Source organism: Sardina pilchardus, chromosome 14, assembly GCF_963854185.1.
Source record: "Sardina pilchardus chromosome 14, fSarPil1.1, whole genome shotgun sequence".
NCBI classification, from domain to species: Eukaryota; Metazoa; Chordata; class Actinopteri; order Clupeiformes; family Clupeidae; genus Sardina; species Sardina pilchardus.
The window spans coordinates 3,053,382-3,070,881 of NC_085007.1; the positions used below are offsets into that span (position 1 = coordinate 3,053,382).

The window sequence follows — 17,500 nt, forward strand, 5'->3', positions numbered from 1 at the left end:
GTGCACTGCTGTGTAGTGTATTAGATGCTAGTGTGCACTGCTAGTGTGCACTGCTGTGTAGTGTATGAGATGCTACACTGGGTGAAAAGGGTCTGAATCAGGGGATATTCATCGTGATATATTTCCTGATATGTGGAATATCAGGGAATATATTGGTTGATATGCTCCTGATATTTTTGTCCCATTTCGCATATCCGGAGCATATCAAAACTCCTGAATGGCACTGCGACGACATGCCAGATATCCTGACTTCATATACTCACCAGATATGATCCATGTTTCAAGTATTAGCTACTTATATGACCCAAGATATCTCTGGTATTTGTTGCCATATATCCCCTGATATGTCAAACATGACACCACGCATATACTGCCCAGATACTGCCAGGCAGAGCTAATTTCACAGGCATTTATGTGCATGCCTTTATTAGTTATATATTTAATAGTTTTAATTATTTAAATGAGTTATAACCTATATGAAATAGTTTTAAATGTGGGATAGGCCTACATCACCAACACTGAGCTTATTGTTACACCCACAGCCATTCAACATTTCAATATTTCATTGATTGTATAAATTATTATTACATTATTATATTAATTTTACATAAACTTAATTACATTATTTACTTTGCACCTGCACCTGCATTATTACACCTACTAAATCCCAGTGACTTAATCTAAACATTTAAATTCATATATGACAGGCAATAAAATTTGTTACATGGTCTTTATTGTATTTATCAAGAAATACTCAAATCAATATGGCTTTCTCGTCTGCAGTGGGGGTACTTGGGTAGTGACACTCGCCGCCTGTCAATGACCTGTCTCGAGTGAGAACAAGACTTCTGCTTGACCTCAGTGGTTTCAACAGTCCATGGTCTGGGCGTGAAATGTCCTTTAAAACATGTTGAGTCCTTGTCCGCACTCTTCTGGTATAGTTGTCCTGCAGGGAAGGCAGAGGTGCTCTGATGGGGATCCCTTTGGCAGTAAAGGTCAGGTGTCTGCAAAAAGAGAAACAAAGCATATATTGTACATGAATATAATTAATGTAAACTACTCAGTTTGTGTGACAAATAAAAGCAAACCCACAAGAGCCTAGAAGTCAGGTGCAATAGTTAGGAATAAAGTTGGGGTACACTTAGAAATGTCCGGTGCATTTATTTTGATCAAGGGGACATTTCGAAGTGCACTGCTGTGTAGTGTATGAGCTGCTAGTGTGCACTGCTGTGTAGTGTATGAGATGCTGGTGTGCACTGCTGTGTAGTGTATTAGATGCTAGTGTGCACTGCTGTGTAGTGTATGAGCTGCTAGTGTGCACTGCTGTGTAGTGTATGAGCTGCTAGTGTGCACTGCTGTGTAGTGTATAGTGTGCACTGCTGTGTAGTGTAAGAGATGCTAGTGTGCACTGCTGTGTAGTGTATGAGCTGCTAGTGTGCACTGCTGTATGGTGCTGAGCTGCTAGTGTGCACTGCTGTATGGTGCTAGGCTAGGCTGCTAGTGTGCACTGCTGTGTAGTGTATGAGCTGCTAGTGTGCACTGCTGTGTAGTGTATGAGCTGCTAGTGTGCACTGCTGTGTAGTGTATGAGATGCTAGTGTGCACTGCTGTGTAGTGTATGAGATGCTAGTGTGCACTGCTGTATAGTGTATGAGATGCTAGTGTGCACTGCTGTGTAGTGTATGAGATGCTAGTGTGCACTGCTGTGTAGTGTATGAGATGCTAGTGTGTACTGCTGTATATTGTATGAGCTCAAGTCCCAACCTTTGACCTCTTCCTGTCCTGTGTCGGGGAGAGTACAAGAGGTCACCCCCACGTCACCCCCGAGACAAATGGCCGAACTAATCAGTAGCCAAACGGACTGAAGCTCATGGCTCTTCATCTAGTTAGTGCATAGAAAAGATCACCAAACTAAATGGATCTGGAGAAAGCTTTTGGGTGCATCAACAATCAAAGTCCAAACAAAAACAGGTCTATAGAGATTGATGGCAACATAACATTGACATGTGACTCAGTGTAAGCTGAGGTAGGTAGAGTAAACATGTGTTCCAAATACGGTGTTAGCTCCTTAGCCCAATCAGCCCTTAAGCCATGAGATTCCTTACTGGCCTTTTCCTGGGCGTTGCCATGACACCGGAAGCTGTCTGTTGGCGTGAGTCCACCAGGAAGCCCCACCCACCACTCTGGACTAATGCACTATGGAGCATTTCAGCACACACACACACACACACACACACACACACACACACACACACACACACACACACACACACACACTATGGAGCATTTCAGCACACACACACACACACACACACACACACACACACTATGGCGCATTTCAGCACACACACACACACACACACACACACACACACACACACACACACACACACACACACACACACACACACACACACTATGGAGCATTTCAGCATTAGCGATCTAATCCACTTAGACCCCCGCTCTATTACGGCTAATGAGGAAGCAATGTCTCTCAGGCCATTTGTCTGTGGGCCGGGACACAACACACGAGCAATACAGTACAGTAGAGAGAACAAGGCAGGCGAGGCCTCCAACAGTTCCCATCACACACACACACACACACACACACACACACACACACACACAACTCTTCCCCTTACACACACACACACACACACACACACACACACACACACACACACACACAAACTCAAACATTGCCTGATGATGCGGCTGCACCATTGACAACACACCAACTCACATGATGCGGCTGCTCCACTGACAACACACTGACAACACACCAACTCACATGATGCGGCTGCACCAATTCCTCTCATGCTTTCCTGAGATGGCCTGTTAGGCACTCGCTAGGCGGGGAGAGCGGCGAACGGATTATACGGGGGAGAGATTTTTATTCAAACATTGATTTCACAGCGGAGAAATAGGCTAGATCACACAATGGTAATCAAATTACGCATGATTATTTCAAACCTACGTCAAACAATTTAATTACATTACACCAAGCATGTGGCCCATATAGCCTCCATTGAACATTCAGATGCACACGGTTCAACATCTTTCAAATTCAAATTTGAGACTTGTTCTAGATTGGTCCTGAGCTTATTCTATGCTGATTCTGAGGTTGTTTTAGACTGATTTTGATCCTAGGCAGGTTATGAAGTTATGTAAGGTTCTGAGGTTATGACAGCTGATTCTGAGTGTTGAGGGCTTGTGTTTTGTTCCTGTCTAAATGTCTAAATGTGGGCTCGTGTTTTGTTCCTGTCTAAATGTAAGGTTCTGAGGTTATGACAGCTGATTCTGAGTGTTGAGGGCTCGTGTTTTGTTCCTGTCTAAATGTAAGGTTCTGAGGTTATGACAGCTGATTCTGAGTGTTGAGGGCTTGTGTTTTGTTCCTGTCTAAATGTCTAAATGTGGGCTCGTGTTTTGTTCCTGTCTAAATGTCTAAATGTGGGCTCGTGTTTTGTTCCTGTCTAAATGTCTAAATGTGGGCTCGTGTTTTGTTCCTGTCTAAATGTCTAAATGTGGGCTCGTGTTTTGTTCCTGTCTAAATGTCTAAATGAGGGCTCGTGTTTTGTTCCTGTCTAAATGTCTAAATGTGGGCTCGTGTTTTGTTCCTGTCTAAATGTCTAAATGAGGGCTCGTGTTTTGTTCCTGTCTAAATGTCTAAATGAGGGTTCGTGTTTTGTTCCTGTCTAAATGTAAGGTTCTGAGGTTATGACAGCTGATTCTGAGTGTTGAGGGCTCGTGTTTTGTTCCTGTCTAAATGTCTAAATGTGGGCTCGTGTTTTGTTCCTGTCTAAATGTAAGGTTCTGAGGTTATGACAGCTGATTCTGAGTGTTGAGGGCTCGTGTTTTGTTCCTCTCTAAATGTAAGGTTCTGAGGTTATGACAGCTGATTCTGAGTGTTGAGGGCTCGTGTTTTGTTCCTGTCTAAATGTAAGGTTCTGAGGTTATGACAGCTGATTCTGAGTGTTGAGGGCTCGTGTTTTGTTCCTGTCTAAATGTAAGGTTCTGAGGTTATGACAGCTGATTCTGAGTGTTGAGGGCTCGAGTTTTGTTCCTGTCTAAATGTAAGGTTCTGACAGCTGATTCTGAGTGTTGAGGGCTCGTGTCTTGTTCCTGTCTAAATGTAAGGTTCTGAGGTTATGACAGCTGATTCTGAGTGTTGAGGGCTCGTGTCTTGTTCCTGTCTAAATGTCTAAATGTGGGCTCGTGTTTTGTTCCTGTCTAAATGTAAGGTTCTGAGGTTATGACAGCTGATTCTGAGTGTTGAGGGCTCGTGTCTTGTTCCTGTCTAAATGTAAGGTTCTGAGGTTATGACAGCTGATTCTGAGTGTTGAGGGCTCGTGTTTTGTTCCTGTCTAAATGTAAGGTTCTGAGGTTATGACAGCTGATTCTGAGATTGGTGTGGGCTTGTGTTTTGTTCCTCTCTAAATGTAAGGTTCTGAGGTTATGACAGCTGATTCTGAGTGTTGAGGGCTCGTGTCTTGTTCCTGTCTAAATGTAAGGTTCTGAGGTTATGACAGCTGATTCTGAGTGTTGAGGGCTCGTGTTTTGTTCCTGTCTAAATGTAAGGTTCTGAGGTTATGACAGCTGATTCTGAGTGTTGAGGACTCGTGTTTTGTTCCTGTCTAAATGTAAGGTTCTGAGGTTATGACAGCTGATTCTGAGTGTTGAGGGCTCGTGTTCTAAATGTCTAAAGTTGCTGAAGTGCCTTCAGATGTGCCCCACCTCTACTAATGAACATTGTTAAAGACCATTTACTGACAGCTCACACACACACATACATCCGCTGGCATTCAGACATGCCACTCCACACACACACACACACACACACACACACATCCCCTGGCATTCAGACGTGCTGCTCCACACACACACACACACACACACACCCTGCCATTCAGACATGCCGGTCCACGTGAAGCCTACAAAGCTGGAGCTCACAAGTGGGCCACTGAGTGTGTGTGTGTGTGTGTGTGGGGGGGGGGGGGGGGGGGGGGGGCAGAGTGTTGAGGTTGCCAGGCAACACGTTAGGCATCACATGCCAGGGATGTATTTATGGCGGCTTTACACGCAAGCTGATTGTAAATAAAAATGAGTCGTGAACGCCACTCTCCCTCGAGTGCTCACCGCGTGGCCGCCAAAGACTCCTCAGAAGAGCTCCAGTCGAGTGGTCACCGCGGCGACTCCTCAGAAGAGCTCCAGTGGAGTGGTCACCGCGGCGACTCCTCAGAAGAGCTCCAGTGGAGTGGTCACCGCGGCGACGCCTCAGAAGAGCTCCAGTGGAGTGGTCACCGCGGCGACGGCGTTAAAGACTCCTCAGAAGAGCTCCAGTGGAGTGGTCGCCGCGGCGACGCCTCAGAAGAGCTCCAGTGGAGTGGTCGCCGCGGCGACGCCGTTAAAGACTCCTCAGAAGAGCTCCAGTCGAGTGGTCACCGCGGCGACGGCGTTAAAGACTCCTCAGAAGAGCTCCAGTGGAGTGGTCACCGCGGCGACGCCTCAGAAGAGCTCCAGTGGAGTGGTCACCGCGGCGACGCCTCAGAGGAGAGTCCTTAGAAGAGCTCCAGTGGAGGCTTCAGCTAAACCAGTTATGGCATCATGCTGCGGCCTTCAACAGCCACCACACCATCACACACACACACGCACCACACACACCACACCATCACACACACACACACACACACACACACACACACACACACCACACACACCAGATCAGAGATCATAAAGGCTTCTGAGCGCCTGTAGACTACAAGTGGCACACACACCACACACACACACACACACACACACACACACATCACACTCATCACAGACACCACACACACACACACACCCACACATCATACTCATCACAGACACCACACACACACACACGCACACATAAAACACATCACACACACCACACACACACACCCACACATCACTCTGAAACGGACACACCTGACACATGTTTCAGACGAGAGAGAGGGAGAGGAAAGAGAGAGAGAGGAGAGGAAAGAGAGAGAGAGAGGAGAGGAAAGAGAGAGAGGAGAGGAAAGAGTGAGAGGAAAGAGAGAGAGGAGAGGAAAGAGAGAGAGGGAGAGGAAAGAGGGAGAGGAAAGAGAGAGAGGAGAGGAAAGAGAGAGAGGGAGAGGAAAGAGGGAGAGGAAAGAGAGAGAGGAGAGGAAAGAGAGAGAGAGGGAGAGGAAAGGGAGGACAACAAGGGGCCAGAAGAGAGAGAGGGAGATCTGTGGGCTCTGTTTCAGTTCCACATTGGTGTTGATTGGCAGCTTAAAGGCCGGCGCCCACCGGACACGTACGCGGCACGCCGTCACAAGAAACAAATTAGAACTCCACACACACACACACACCACACACACACACACACCACACACACACACACACACCACACACACACACACACACCACACCGGACACGTACGCGGCACGCCGTCACAAGAAACAAATTAGAACTCCACACACACACACACCACACACACACACACACCACACACACACCACACACACACACACCACACCGGACACGTACGCGGCACGCCGTCACAAGAAACAAATTAAACTCCATTGTTTTTAACGGAACAAAGCCCACTAGAAACGGCAGCCGCACGGCAGCCGCACAGGGATAGAAAACTGCTCTAGAATCCTGCATGTCAAGCCCACACCGCTGGACACCGTGTCTGGTGGGCGTCGGCCTTTAGAGACCTGCGTCCTCCCCGTCCCACTGGCTCCTCCCACTCTAAATCCTCCAGATGTCTTCTCTGCTCCTCATCCAGATGTCTTCTCTGCTCCTCCCTCTCTAAGGCCTCCAGATGTCTTCTCTGCTCCTCATCCAGATGTCTTCTCTGCTCCTCCCTCTCTAAGGCCTCCAGATGTCTTCTCTGCTCCTCCCTCTCTAAATCCTCCAGATGTCTTCTCTGCTCCTCATCCAGATGTCTTCTCTGCTCCTCCCTCTCTAAATCCTCCAGATGTCTTCTCTGCTGTTGTAGCAAATGTGTTTGCCAGACGAGTGGAAGCAATCTAGCCAATTACAAATGACCAATTACAACACTAATATGTCTACTATGGGGGAATCTCCATTACAACACTAACATGTCTAATATGATGTCATTACAGCACTAATATGATGTCATTACAGCACTAACATGTCTAATATGATGTCATTACAGCACTAATATGATGTCATTACAGCACTAATATGATGTCATTACAGCACTAACATGTCTAATATGATGTCATTACAGCACTAATATGTCTAATATGATGTCATTACAGCACTAACATGTCTAATATGATGCCATTACAGCACTAATATGTCTAATATGATGTCATTACAGCACTAATATGTCTAATATGATGTCATTACAACACTAACATGTCTAATATGATGTCATTACAGCACTAATATGATGTCATTACAGCACTAACATGTCTAATATGATGTCATTACAGCACTAATATGATGTCATTACAGCACTAATATGATGTCATTACAGCACTAACATGTCTAATATGATGTCATTACAGCACTAATATGTCTAATATGATGTCATTACAGCACTAACATGTCTAATATGATGCCATTACAGCACTAATATGTCTAATATGATGCCATTACAGCACTAATATGTCTAATATGATGTCATTACAGCACTAACATGTCTAATATGATGTCATTACAGCACTAATATGATGTCATTACAGCACTAATATGTCTAATATGATGTCATTACAGCACTAACATGTTTAATATGATGTCATTACAACACTAATATGATGTCATTACAGCACTAATATGTCTAACATGATGTCATTACAGCGCTAATATGGGGTGATGTCCCCATATTAGGAGTGGTCAGTCAGGAGTTGGACTGTGTCGTTGCATCACGTCCGATATGACTGGTATTAATATAATGTAACGTATTAGTGCAGAACGTTAATATGATGTAATGTATTAGTGCAGGCTGTATAATGTCACATATTAGTGCAGGCTGTTAATATAATGTAATGTATTAGTGCAGGCTGTTAATATAATGTATTAGTGCAGGCTGTATAATGTCACATATTAGTGCAGGCTGTTAATATAATGTAATGTATTAGTGCAGGCTGTTAATATAATGTAATGTTAGTGCAGGCTGTTAATATAATGTATTAGTGCAGGGCAGGCTGTTAATATGATGTAATGTATTAGTGCAGGCTGTATAATGTCACATATTAGTGCAGGCTGTTAATATAATGTAATGTATTAGTGCAGGCTGTTAATATGATATAATGTATTAGTGCAGGCCGTTCACTGGGCAAAGCCGACTGCTTGGTCACACAAGTCACTTTAAAGACTGCTCAATACGAGGCAACAATTGACTTCAAATGCAGGGCACTCAATGTGCTCTGTGCTTAAATTAGGACACTATTTATTTGAAGTTTTTGTGTCATGTTGTGCTTGAGGCAAATCCTTTGTTGCAGAGAATGCTTTGCTGTTGTCCTTTCAGAGGAGATACGTTTTTAAGCCTGGCAGACTCTTTGGAGTGCTCTATTTTTAAAATGCATATAAGGGGTCTTTGTGTGACATCTCATCCTCTCTGACAAGTTAAGGGTAAAGGTTGTCATGATGTCATCAAGTGACCACTTCCTTCCTCCATGTGGGAGAACAACCAGCTTGCTGCCATTGGTTGACCATTGGTTGACCTGTTCATCTTGTGTGCTGCATGCTGCAAGCTCCTTCTCTGAAATCATTTCATCATCCAAATCACAGAACTCTGCATGAGGCCTGATGGCGTTCAGTAGTTCTGAGAGGTGGAGCATGAGGCCTGATGGTGTTCAGTAGTTCTGAGAGGCCTGATGGTGTTCAGTAGCTCTGAGAGGTGGAGCATGAGGCCTGATGGTGTTCAGTAGTTCTGAGAGGCCTGATGGTGTTCAGTAGCTCTGAGAGGTGGAGCATGAGGCCTGATGGTGTTCAGTAGTTCTGAGAGGCCTGATGGTGTTCAGTAGCTCTGAGAGGTGGAGCATGAGGCCTGATGGTGTTCAGTAGTTCTGAGAGGCCTGATGGTGTTCAGTAGCTCTGAGAGGTGGAGCATGAGGCCTGATGGTGTTCAGTAGCTCTGAGAGGTGGAGCATGAGGCCTGATGGTGTTCAGTAGCTCTGAGAGGTGGAGTTGGGTGACGCTAATGAGGGAGTCTTGATTTGAAACAGCTTCTGAGAGATCTTGCAATTCCACTAAATTCTAAACTGCAAAATGTTCCAGTAATATAAGTTCAATACCACGCACACACACACACACACACACACACACACACACACACACACACACACACACACACACACACACACACACACACACACACACACACACACACACACACACACACACACACACACACACACACACACACACACACACACACACACACACACACACACCCTCCTCCTCTTCCAGGAGTCCGATGGAGCAGCTCCAGCAAGGCCATGCGTCTTGCCCTGACACTAACGATAATAAAATCACTCTGATCACCATCATCTGTTCTTATGGTCCTGACCACAGTGTTGGCCACCATGCTGCTCTCACCACCCACTCAGCCACACACACACACACACACACACACACACACACGCACGCGCGCATGCACGCACTCACATACACACACGCACACACACACACACACACACACACACACACACACACACTCAGCCACACACACACGCACACACACACACACACACACACACACTCAGCCACACATACACACACACACACACACACACACACACACACACACAGAGCGTTGGCTGCGACGCCACTCATTCACCCACAGCTCTGACTGCAGAGAGTGATATTGAGTGGTCTGAAACCCTTACATCCATCAGAGAGCTGGCCCACACATTCATATACAAACACACACACACACACACACTTATCCATCAGAGAGCTGGCCCACAATGCTGGTGGAGACTATGTGGCTGAGGTGTGTCTGTGTGCCAAATGGCCACTAATGGGAAAACTATTGCCCAGAGGAAAGGCCGAGGAGGAGGAGGAAGATAGAGTGGAAGCACTAAGCACGTAACTGAAGCGTTACATTAGCTTCCAGTACATTCAGTGGAACAGTGCTGGTTCCTGGTGTAGCCTACCTGAGCATGTGGGAGATAACCACTAGTGGGCCTTTTGTTTCCCACCACCAGAGAAGCGGCTCCACTCCCTTTTGTTTCCCACCAACTGTGCGTTCACACCAAGAGCTTCAAAAGCTTCAAGAGCGCCGGAAATCATTCATTTCCTATGGAGAGTCGGCGTTACCGGCTTCAAAAGCGTTCCGGGCGTGAGCGTGGCTTCATGAGTTTCACGGGCGTCAAAATAAAGTTGAGCCTCAGTTAACTTTATGGTAATTAGCTGTGACACGGTTCGGCGTCAACCAATTAGAATGTCAAACTCGCAGGATTGCTGCTTGTGGTTGGTTCGAATGTTTCACGTCTTGGCTTTGAAGCTTTCAACGCTGAACTGAGTTGAGCGTCGGGCTATGAGCTTCACCAGCGATTTTGACTCTTTTGACGGTTTCGGTGTGAATGCACAGCAACAGAGAACCGGCTCCACTCCCTTTTGTTTCCCACCAACAGAGAACCGGCTCCACTCCCTTTGAACCGTGCGGAGTGTTTCCACTTAACAAAAGCCGGTTCAGAACGTGGCATCCTTGATTCGGTTCAAAACTGGAGGAAATGTGGGCTGCTTCATCAGAGAGCACTACGGTTCAAAGAATTCAGAACGGCACCAACACCGGGTTCGCTGTCAATGGTAAAATCTCTTTCATTAACAAAATGGACTTATGGTGAGAGAGACTCCAGGACAAAACGAGAAAGAATTAGAAAGAAATAATGTAACTGTAACTACAGTAACCATTACTGACTGATGAAGTGGATTAAAGATGTGAACAGTAAATTGTAATGCTGAGAAGGCCCACACCATTACCATCTTAGAGTAAATAAGAAAAAAAATGAAACGTGAATACAGTCCAGTGGGACATGTACGCTGAGATGTGTTCACTAGCAGGGGCTAGTTCTTACGTGGATGTGTTTACTAGCAGGGGCTAGTTCTTACGTAGATGTGTTTACTAGCAGGGGCTAGTTCTTACGTAGATGTGTTTACAGAAAGGGGCTAGTTCATATGTGGATGTGTTTACAGGAAGAGGCTAGTTCTGTGTTTACTAGCAGGAGCTAGTTCTTACGTAGATGTGTTTACAGGAAGAGGCTAGTTCTTAAGTGGATGTGTTCACTAGCAGGGGGTTAGTTCTGTGTTTACAGAAAGGGGCTAGTTCTTACGTAGATGTGTTTCCAGGAAGAGGCTAGTTCGTATGTGGATGTGTGTACTAGCAGGGGCTAGTTCTTACGTAGATGTGTTTACTAGCAGGGGCTAGTTCTGTGTTTACTAGCAGGGGCTAGTTCTGTGTTTACTAGCAGGGGCTAGTTCTTATGTAGATGTATTTACAGGAAGGGGCTAGTTCTGTGTTTACTAGCAGGGGCTCGTTCTTATGTAGATGTGTTTACAGGAAGGGGCTAGTTCTGTGTTCACTAGCAGGGGCTAGTTCTTACGTGGATGTGTTTACAGGAAGGGGCTGGTTCTGTGTTTACTAGCAGGGGCTAGTTCGTATGTGGATGTGTTTATAGGAAGAGACTAGTTCGTATGTGGATGTGTTTACAGGAAGAGACTAGTTCTTAAGTAGATGTGTTTACTAGCAGGGAGTTAGTTCTTACACAGCTGTTCAGCGCTACACTCCTCTGTTCGCTTTTGACAGCGTCTCCCTCCTGGTGTTAGTGTGTGTGTGTGTGTGTGTGTGTGTGTGTGCGTGTGTCGCCTCAACACACCAGGGGCCTTCCAGACGTGCCGGCCAGTGTGCCTTTACTCCGGCATCAATAATGCATGCTGCTCCATTTACGCTACGCATGCAGCTGTGCAGGACTGGCTCACTGGGGCACCAGGGACTGGAGCTGAGGATGGAGCTGAGGATGGAGCTGAGGATGGAGTTGTGCAGGAGCTGAGGATGGAGCTGAGGATAGAGCTGTGCAGGAGCTGAGGATGGAGCTGAGAACGGAGCTGTGCAGGGGCTGAGGATAGAGCTGTGCAGGAGCTGAGGATGGAGCTGAGGATGGAGCTGAGGATGGAGCTGTGCAGGAGCTGAGGATGGAGCTGAGGATGAGGATGGAGCTGTGCAGGGGCTGAGGATGGAGCTGAAGATGGGGCTGAGGATGGAGCTGAGGATGGAGCTGAGGATGAGGATGGAGCTGTGCAGGAGCTGAGAACGGAGCTGAGGATGGAGCTGAGGATGGAGCTGTGCAGGAGCTGTGCAGAAGCTGAGGATGGAGCTGTGCAGGAGCTGTGCAGGGGCTGAGGATGGTGCTGAGGATGGAGCTGTGCAGGGGCTGAGGATGGAGCTGAGGATGGAGCTGAGGACGGAGCTGTGCAGGAGCTGAGGATGGAGCTGTGTAGGAGCTGAGGATGGAGCTGAGAACGGAGCTGAGGATGGAGCTGTGCAGGAGCTGAGGATGGAGCTGTGCAGGAGCTGAGGACGGAGCTGAGGATAGAGCTGTGTAGGAGCTGAGGATGGAGCTGTGCAGGAGCTGAGGATGGAGCTGTGCAGGAGCTGAGGATGGAGCTGTGCAGGAGCTGTGCAGAAGCTGAGGATGGAGCTGAGGATAGAGCTGTGCAGGGGCTGAGGATGTGGGTTTGGAGCTGAGGACGTGTGATGTGGGTTTGGTGAGGATGTGAGATTCCTAACGTTACGTCATACAGTACTTCTTACTTCACCTAAACTTACCAAACTGACAATAAACAGCATCAACAGTCAGGACACAATGTATGTGCGTCTACCTTCGCTATACATATATGTGCGTCTACCTTCGCTATACATGTATGTGCGTCTACCTTCGCTATACATGTATGTGTGTCTACCTTCGCTGTATATAAACTGCATCAACAGTCAGGACACAATGTACTGTATGTGTGTCTACCTTCGCTGTATATAAACTGCATCAACAGTCAGGACACAATGTACTGTATGTGTGTCTACCTTCGCTGTATATAAACTGCATCAACAGTCAGGACACAATGTACTGTATGTGCGTCTACCTTCGCTGTATATAAACTGCATCAACAGTCAGGACACAATGTATGTGCGTCTACCTTCGCTGTATATATTCTGCATTCCATTTCTGCATTCCAACTGCATCCAGCCCTTCAGTTTACAGGTGTGTAAGTAGAACTAAACAGTAAGCACAGTATTCCATACATCAACATCTCTTGCATCTTTTATTCACTGTCAATAGTGATCTATAGTCTGCTGCAATAGTGATCTATGGGCTGCTGTCAGTAGTGATCTATAGGCCACCGCAATAGTGATCTATAGACTGCTGCAATAGTGATCTATAGGCCACCGCAATAGTGATCTATAGTCTGCTGTCAATAGTGATCTATAGGCCACCGCAATAGTGATCTATAGTCTGCTGTCAATAGTGATCTATAGGCTGCTGCAATAGTGATCTATGGGCCACCGCAATAGTGATCTATAGACTGCTGCAATAGTGATCTATAGGCCACCGCAATAGTGATCTATAGTCTGCTGTCAATAGTGATCTATGGGCTGCTGCAATAGTGATCTATGGGCCACCGCAATAGTGATCTATAGACTGCTGCAATAGTGATCTATAGGCCACCGCAATAGTGATCTATAGTCTGCTGTCAATAGTGATCTATAGGCCACCGCAATAGTGATCTATAGGCTGCTGCAATAGTGATCTATAGGCTGCTGTCAATAGTGATCTATAGGCTGCTGCAATAGTGATCTATAGGCTGCTGCAATAGTGATCTATGGGCTGCTGTCAATAGTGATCTATAGGCTGCTGCAATAGTGATCTATAGTCTGCTGTCAATAGTGATCTATGGGCTGCTGCAATAGTGATCTATAGGCCACCGCAATAGTGATCTATAGGCCACCGCAATAGTGATCTATAGGCTGCTGCAATAGTGATCTATAGGCTGCTGCAATAGTGATCTATAGGCCACCACAATAGTGATCTATAGGCTGCTGCAATAGTGATCTATAGGCCACCGCAATAGTGATCTATAGTCTGCTGCAATAGTGATCTATAGGCTGCTGTCAATAGTGATCTATAGGCTGCTGTCAATAGTGATCTATAGCCTATAGGCCACCGCAATAGTGATCTATAGGCTGCTGCAATAGTGATCTATAGCCAGGCCACCGCAATAGTGATCTATAGTCTGCTGCAATAGTGATCTATAGGCTGCTGCAATAGTGATCTATAGGCTGCTGCAATAGTGATCTATAGGCTGCTGCAATAGTGATCTATGGGCCACCGCAATAGTGATCTATAGTCTGCTGTCAATAGTGATCTATAGGCCACCGCAATAGTGATCTATACACTGCTGTCAATAGTGATCTATAGGCCACCGCAATAGTGATCTATAGGCTGCTGCAATAGTGATCTATAGGCTGCTGCAATAGTGATATATAGGCCACCGCAATAGTGATCTATAGGCTGCTGCAATAGTGATCTATAGGCCACCGCAATAGTGATCTATAGGCTGCTGCAATAGTGATCTATAGGCTGCTGTCAATAGTGATCTATAGGCTGCTGCAATAGTGATCTATAGGCTGCTGCAATAGTGATATATAGGCCACCGCAATAGTGATCTATAGGCTGCTGCAATAGTGATCTATAGGCCACCGCAATAGTGATCTATAGGCTGCTGCAATAGTGATCTATAGGCCACCGCAATAGTGATCTATAGGCTGCTGCAATAGTGATCTATAGCCAGGCCACCGCAATAGTGATCTATAGTCTGCTGCAATAGTGATCTATAGGCTGCTGCAATAGTGATCTATAGGCTGCTGCAATAGTGATCTATAGGCTGCTGCAATAGTGATCTATGGGCCACCGCAATAGTGATCTATAGTCTGCTGTCAATAGTGATCTATAGGCCACCGCAATAGTGATCTATACACTGCTGTCAATAGTGATCTATAGGCCACCGCAATAGTGATCTATAGCAGAGACACTTATATATGAGGAGACACTGCACTGGAAAAATCGCCCATTGAAATGCATGGGTTAACTTCATAACGCAAAGATGGCGGGTGTTTACGCCGGTTTGCACATGTCCCGCCTCTTCCAGTGCCGTTGCTCCAATCATTTTGCCGATCCTTGGCGGTCGCGCATGCGCAGTCCAAGATTACCAGTAAGAAAAAGGCTTTTTAAGCGTTAATTTGATACAAAACCATCAAACCTTTTCAGCGATTTTAGTCTAATTTTCATCGTGATTTCATGTGATTTTTATGTCCCTTACACCCCTGAACATAGACATCCAGCTCTCTCCCCATTCATTTAGATAGGGCCTGGTCTTGTTACCATAGACCTACGTTCAAACTGGCTGCCCGACCCCATGGCCAATATGGCTGCCGAGTGACGTGACTTGCTTTAAAAAGACTTTGTCTATAGTCTGCTGTCAATAGTGATCTATAGGCTGCTGTAAAAATCTAGAACATAAATAGCCTGTGACATGTGAATGACCAGTACATTTTTTCTCCACTTCAAGCACTACATGCGTGCGCACACACACATCACAAACGCACACACACACTCACACAGACACACACACACTCACACACACTCACACACACACACACACACACACACACACACACACACACACACACACACACACACACTCACACACTCACACACACACACACACACACACACTAGCTGATACATTTGCTGATATTGATACACCATATGATACGTGTGAATGATGAGTACTGGCACCTTTGTTCTCTTCAGGCACAGGTCCTCTGTACTGTAGATGTTAGACATTTAAATACCTAATTGCTTTAATTGCAGGCGCAGTCGAGGTCTATGGCGAAGCTCGACACATCTCATTGTTCCTTAGATCGAACACAATGCTAATGGGCGTCATTTTTCAGGGGAGAGATTCTGACCAATGATGACGCACGGCTTTCTGACTGCCAGCAAGTTGCCATCCGGCGCCTCATATGGATTCGACAACTCGTGAGAGCTGCGTGCGCGTGGAGGTCACAGACAGCGCCGTTGGTTCAACTTTGTTTTCGTATCTTCATTCTGCTCGAGCCTCCGAACGGGGCGGTTTCTGAAGCCCCGTTGCCAGAGAAACGCAAGCATTAAGAATTCAGCACTGGAGCTGTCCACCCGTCTTCCGTTTTGACATCTTACTGTGATCAGTACGAGTGCATTCAGTCGGCCGAGCTGCTGTCCAAGAAGTGGCGGGATTGGAGTCCACTTACCGGACCATTCACTGGCGGAACAGCGCCGTACTTACCGGACCATTCACCGGCGGAACAGCGCTGTACTCTTCTGTGGCTCGCGAGCCCTGAGATGCCGGGAGCCCGCGCGTAAAGATAAAGAGCCCGTGGTGAACGTGTTCTGTGTCCAGGAGTGCCGTGCGATTCCAATCGGTAAGCGTGTTTCTGCCCGATGTGAAAACAACACATCTCATTCTTAGCTCATTTCTGCCACATTGAGCTCGGTCGGTATGATTCATTTTGGTGCAACGTCACTGGTGGAAGCGCTGTACGATGACCGTCGCGAGCCATATTTGGCTGGTGAATCTCTCAGTGTACAGCTCAACATGGCAAGAGTTGCACTGAAGTAGTCGATGAGTCTTGGTCTAGTGCGTGGGAGTGGGTGTTGAAACGCATGCATGGGTTCGTAGCAATTTAGGTCACTGTGCAGAAGGGTGTGGGTGCGCACATCACGCGTCTCATCGAACTGGTCCGCACAACACATTGCACTGCGCTCACTCAGTTTTAGAAACGGGCTTTTTATTTGTAAACGAAATACTTAAAAAACAGTCATTAAATTGCGATAGTTGTTACATGTATGCTGTGCAGAACTGGTTATACAATTCAGTGTTATACAATTCAGGGTTTAGCGCACCGGTAACAGGCAGATTCCATCTGAGACAAACAGCTGTGCGAGCTGTCACAGCGCAGGAAGGAGTTTAAAGAGCAGTTTCAGATCAAAATTCAAACTGACGTCCTGTGATCTGTTCTTCAAGGGTGTCCTAAAAACCCAGCCGGACGAAAAGCCAGTTGGGGATAAATGCCGCTTCTCCGAGCAGGACACATGCACATGTCCAGTCCCAACTCACTCAGGGCTCTCGAGCCTACTTAGCATCAAATGCAGACGTCGATTGCATAGCTCCGCGCAGTATCTATACATTCAATATTGAGAAATGCACACATTTTCTGCTGTCATTGTGACTTATGTAAAATATTATTATTGAAGTCGGTTTAAAGCCACATATTAAGACTCGTTTATGGTTATACCGCTCTCGGTCTAGATAATCTTAGCAACACCTAGAGTGCAGTGTGCGGCGTGTCGTAGCGGTGGGCTTCCAGAGCAGACACATTTTCTCTTTAATAACCTTGGCTACATCGCCATTAAAGTTTCACTGATGGAGCTGT

The 17,500-nt window shown here is 46.4% G+C and overlaps 1 protein-coding gene across 1 annotated transcript in view; it reads left to right on the forward strand.

The window, feature by feature from the left end:
* The first annotated feature begins 16,122 nt into the window (after positions 1-16,122).
* phf24 (PHD finger protein 24) overlaps positions 16,123-17,500 on the forward strand; it is a 50,004-nt gene continuing 48,626 nt past the window's right edge. Inside the window, exon 1 of the mRNA XM_062554800.1 lies at positions 16,123-16,489. The gene's annotated coding sequence lies outside the window, so the exon portion shown is untranslated. The remainder of the gene's footprint in view (positions 16,490-17,500) is intronic.